This window comes from Mixophyes fleayi, chromosome 3, assembly GCF_038048845.1.
Source record: "Mixophyes fleayi isolate aMixFle1 chromosome 3, aMixFle1.hap1, whole genome shotgun sequence".
Lineage (NCBI taxonomy): Eukaryota > Metazoa > Chordata > Amphibia > Anura > Limnodynastidae > Mixophyes > Mixophyes fleayi.
The window spans coordinates 228,076,220-228,082,489 of NC_134404.1; positions in this window are offsets into that span (position 1 = coordinate 228,076,220).

Below are 6,270 nucleotides of genomic sequence, written 5' to 3' on the forward strand. Positions count from 1 at the left end.
GCCGATTCATGCGTACACACTATACATGTTTTAAAAAATTTACCCTCAGATCTGTGCTCTTCAACTTTCATAACCGTCAGCTGAAAAGTCCATGGGGTATATTTACTAAAGATTTTAAAAAGTGGAGATGTTGCCTATAGCAACCTTCCAGATTCTAGTTATCATTTATTTAATACATTCTGCAAAATGACAGCTAGAATCTGTTTGGTTGCTATAAGCAACATCTCCACTTTCTCAAACCTGCAGTTTAGTAAATATACCCCCTTGACTCTGTAAACTCTATGGAGACCCTGATCATGAGTGCATACACACTGCAAGATTGGAAGGATATTATTATTCCATTGCTGAACGAGATTTATAGTTCTGCTGAACCATAAAACAAACAATGGTTGTTGCTTTGGAACTCCTATCGTTCATCGTCTATTGCACTAATGCAATATCGGACTGAACAGTCGTTTATTAGGTGAATAGCCCGATAATTGGGTGAAAACACTGTAGTGTGTACCCAGCCTTAGACTCTTACGCCATATTTTTAATTGGGTATAGTTTTTATAAGTACTAGTATCTGTTACAGTTGTCATGATGGCATTTTTTACAATATGTTATTATGTTTAATGCACATATGAGCCATTTTGCATGTTTAATGATAAATAAACTGTTAAACTGTGCCATAGGTTTGCTAATATGTCTTTTAGCCAATTATATTTATATAATTTTGCACAACATTTTAAAATTGCAAATTGATACCATATTTCCTTTAAGCTGACTATGCTTTAACAGAGATACGCATAGTGGTGTAGAGATTATTTTGTGAGTTGGTCAGAAGTCGCTTTATTCTTTATCAAAATGGATGTAATCAGCGTGAGTAACACGATGACAGTTGGGAGGGGTTCTCTGCTTCCTTCTTTTCACAGACAGTTGTTAAAATATATAATTACAGAATTGACGAATCACATGGTAACACACTATTGACAAGATCTGCAATATGAACAGCTAGGCAGTATTTTGACAAAAAACATCTTGTAAAATGAAGAAACTTAAATCTAAGAATTCTGTTTGAAATATCTTACAAACAAATAGCCCATGCTTCTTAGTTATATGCCTGTTAATTTCCACATATTTTGTACCCTGCAAATTAAGCTAAATCATACTTACCATCTTTTCACTCTTCGCCTCAGTGAGATCCCAGAGGAGAGGTGAAGTGTGAGGATGGACAGGGGGTGTGGTGAATCGCATCATTTTGGCACCACCTCCGAGATGCAATGACGGAAAAGCGGCATTTTTTTTATGGGAGCGTGGTCAAAATGATGCGATTCACCATGAATCACGTCATGGAGGCTTCCAATGCGGGAGAATGGCTTACGTTACTGGGAGTCCTGGAGACCTGCCCAGAGTTTGCGAGTCTCCTGGACATTCCAGGAGAGTTGGCATGTATGAGCCTAAATCTAGTTACATCATCATCATCATCAACAACATCATCATTATTTATTTATATAGCGCCAACATATTCCGTAGCGCTTTACAATTGGGGACAAACATAGAAAACTAATAAACAAAATGGGTAAAACAGACAAAGAGGTGAGAAGGCCCTGCTCACAAGCTTACAATCTATTGGACAATGGGAGTTTGACACATGAGGTTAAGTCTACATTTGCAGTCGGCCCAGCCAGACTGCAAAAGTGACTCATAAGCTATCATAAGACATCATATGCTTATAACATACCCCAACATTTAAGTATCCGCCATCGGGACACGGAGCCAAAGCTGTAAAGTACTAGGCTTCCCCTTAGATAGCTCCATTTACCTCCAAGCATTGCAGCACGGCACCCATTTACCACTGCATGAGCAGTGAATAGAAGATAAGTTCCCACCAGCGCGACAAACCTGTCTGCTCGTGGGACAGCAGGATAGAGCCCTAAAATCTGGTCTGTCCTGCCGAAATCAGGACAGTTGGAAGGTATGCTATAATAATGGATTCTATATATATATTTACTATCTACAAGTGTGCTGCCGCCAAGAGGAATTTGGGACCCCGCTAGAGCCACTTTCTGGGCTCTTTTCCACACATAACAGGAGAAGGTATGCGGCGCCGTCTAAAGGGCCGTGGCCGCATGGTGATGGAGGCATGGCCAACATGGGCTGTGGCTGCCCCTCTTTACACATGACATTATTGTGGGAATTCTTTTATGTATTAAAGATGTGTTGCTGTCACCTACCTGTTATTGCAGCTTTTACAACCTGGTACTGGATTCTTGTATGGATTCTGGAATGTTGGGACCTGCTTAGAAAATGTATAGGTACATGAAATATGGAAAATAACTAGTGAACACAGTACACAGATCATGCAGTATATAACTATGTAACAAGCAAAATATGTGTGATAAAAATAATCTATGGTATCTATATGTTTGGAAATGGCAAGATAATGAAACACAATTGCAGCTGTATCAGAGAAATGACTGCCTCTAGGGGCTCTGCAACCCCATACAAAGATAAATACACAATAAAAACTAAGAGGCACTCAAAAACCTTTAAACATAAATTCAATAATGATAAGAAAAAAATACTTAAAATTGTAAACTCCAAACTAATTTATTCATAAAGTAACAATATGGGTGAGATTCAATTGCCTGCAATGTGGCACATGGACATTGCAGTGCACACACTGCCGGCAATTACAGTAATAATCTCCACAGCAGTGTTCCTGAGACAACTAATTGAATCTCCCCCATGTCTCACAATACAACAAATTATACAATATATATATATATATATATATATATATATATATATATATAAAAGATGTACATACCTTGAATAAAATAATATCCAGGTGCTTGGCTCTCATAAATAACATGTGTACATTACCCTGTTGCCTTCCTCGGTACTTCACTTGTATGAATAGTACAATAAATAGATTGCAGGTGAGGCGGCACTCAAGGATTTAAGGCAAATTGTAGTTTGTATCAAAAGGGTGTGTTTAATCCATTACAGCGTTTCAGTACTTTGATGTCTCTGAGGAAAGTACTATACTGAAACGTTGGAATGGATTAAACACACCCTTTTGCTGCCTCACCTGGAATATATATATATATATATATATATATATATATATATATATACATATGTATATATATATATATATATATATATATATATATATATATATATATTCATATATTTATATCTATATATCTATATCTATATCTCTCTCTCTCTCTCTCTCTCTCTCTCTATATATATATATATTGTAACAAAAGGAGGCATTTATCTGGCAATATGCAGAGAAAGCAGGGAAGTTGAGTAAAACATTTAAGCAGTAATGCACCTAGAGTGAAGACTTATGTATGAAAAGCAATAGTTTAAATTTGGTTAAACTTACATGATCTGAAATCCTTCCTCTCAGCAAACAGACAGGGCGTGTCTGGTTGTGCAAACAGAGCCAGTGATGGGTGTTTTCTTTTAAAGAGAAGGTGGGTGTGTCACCTGTCCATCAAGCTAAGGCTGGGGGAGGAGCATCATGTATAAAAGCTTGTTTGTTTCATTTGTTCAGGAAGACCAACGCTGGGATAGCTGGCTGGTCCTGAGAGAGAGCTGGTCTATGTATAGCTAGCGTTTAGGGTCTCCATGATTGCTGTGCAAGTATACGGTGTCAAAATATTTACCATCCTGACAATAAAGAACCATAAAAAGGAAGAAGTTGTTCGCGTGTGCTTCTGCAGTAGCGGGCTCTTGCCACAATATATATATATATATATTTATATTTATATATATATATATATATATTATAGATGCTTAGGCTCGGTTCCTCGAGAACCGAGCACATCCGAACTTCGGCGATCCGAGTACCGAGCTGAGCCGACTCAGTATTTTCGCGCCCCCTCGGAATTGAAAACAAGACAAAACGTCATTGTTACATTTTTGGATCTCGCGAGTTTTGAATTCTATAAGTACCACCCTCCTCAGCGATGCAGCACCATTTCACAGAGGGACACAGAAGGGGTAGCACAGTTCTTGGCAGTCTCTAGTGCAGTTGGGCAGCGTCATAGGTAGAAAAGAAAGATGAGGGGTAGCAATGTTCTTCAAAGTCTCCAGTGTCATTCAGAAGAGCTCCATTGCTCCATCTTCTAAATCTGCAGTCACATTGTACTGTGTTATATAGCTCACACACAAATAGGAGAGCTCCATTACTCGATTTCTAATTGTCATTGCTGAAATAGACATAATAGGGCTGGCAGACTTGTTCTAAATCTGCAGTCACATTGTACTGTGTTATCTAGCTAACACACCAACAGGACAGCTACATTGCTAATTGTCATTGCTGAAATAGAAATAATAGGGTGGGAAGTGTTCTTTACAGTCTGCAGTTACATTGTACTGTGCCATAGCTCACCCACAAATAGGAGTGTTTAGTGCTGAAACAGAAATTCAAATAATAGGGCTGGCAGTGTTATTAAATGTCTCCAGTCACATTTTACTGTGCCATTGCTCACTCAGAAACAGGATAGGTGGCAAGGTTCAGTGCTGAAACAGAAATTGTAATAATAGGGTTGTCAGTGTTCTTAAAAGTCTTAAGTGATATTCTACTGTGTCATAGCTCATAGAGAAATAGGAGGGGTGGCAGTGTCTTTGTCACTCTCTAGTCTTCAGTTACATTGTTCTTGACACTCTCCAGTCTCAGTCATGATGATACTAATCCCTCTACCTCATGTGCTAATGCCTATGTTCAAGTGCATAGTGGTTTTAAGTCAGGGAAACCAAATTGTAAATAAAAAGCTTGTACCTTTTTAAAGAAAAAAACACCTCTCTAATAAAGGTGAAAGTTTACTGTAGAAAAGCATAAAATTGCCAACATGCCATTCTACCCAAAATATTACCAAGGATACCAGCATCAGCTAGCTCCCTTCTCTCAGCTAGATATCTGCACCTGCAATCTACATCATATTCACCCTCATCACTGTGTACATCATCCTCAAACAATACTAATTCATCCCCGCTGGAATCCACCATCACAGAAGTCTGTTCACTTTGATGTAGTTACGGTAATGGCCTTCCTCATGGAATTTGTAGTTCATTTTACGGAAGAGCTGACATGATTTTTGGGCAATACTTTTACACTAGACCAAATGTCAAAATGTTGTGCAGACTCATCTGCATCACCACTGGGTGTCTTGAGAAAGCTAAGTTTTCTCCTAGCAGCAATTTCCAGACATACTGAAGGAGGAGATGTCATTGTGTCATGTACCACTTGAGCTGTCAGCTTGCTGATCAGGAGATCTTTGCATCTCTCGAGATCTGGGTCAGTTGGAAACAAAGAGAATACATAGCTCTTAAACCTAGGATCAAGCACAGTTGCCAAAATGTAATGATCCAATTTCAAGATGTTGATAACTCTTGGTACAACATAATTAGCGGAATTGCTTTGTTTCATTTCTTCCTTCAATTTCTCTAGCTGCTATTCAAAAAGTCTAATTAGGGGAATCACTTGACTCAAGCTAACAGTGTCTGCACTCTATTCACAGGTGACTACTTCGAGTGGTTTCAGCACCTTGCACAACACATAAAGTATTCTCCACTGCGCTGGACTAAAGTACATTCCCCCTTAATTCTACTCTTCTTGCAGCTGCTGTATTCTCCTACATGCTGCTGCAGAATGCCGATAATGACCCTAAATATTTTGGGACACAGACAGCATCTCCTGCATGTCATTGTCATTTTTTAAAAAGTTCTGTACCACCAATTTGATTGTGTGAGCAAAACAGGGAATGTGATGGAATTCCCCCCACTGTAATGCTCTAACAATATTGTTGGCGTAATCAGAAATCACATATCCTCAGGAGAGTCCAAGCAGGATAAGCCATGTTGCAATGACATCCCTTAGTTTTTCAAACAGGTTGTCAGCGGTATTACCTCTGACCTGTACCTTGTCTCTGATAACCACTCCCACCTTCAAGACTTCTCCCGTGCTGCTCCCCACTTATGGATTTCCCTACCACGATCAGCCAGACTTTCCCACAGCCTTGAAATCTTTAGATGCTCTTTGAAAAACCATCTCTTTTTTAGAGGTGACCTTATTCTCAATAACACTATTCACACTAATGCACCCTCACAACTATCCCAATCTCCACTCTGAGCCACACTTGCTCCTCTTGTTTCATCTGTGCCCTCTTCCCTTTATAATGTAAGCTCTCTAATAAGCAGGGTCCTCCAAATCTTTTGTTTTCATGTCTACATTCATTTTGTCTGCCTTGTCTGTTCTTGTTTTACATA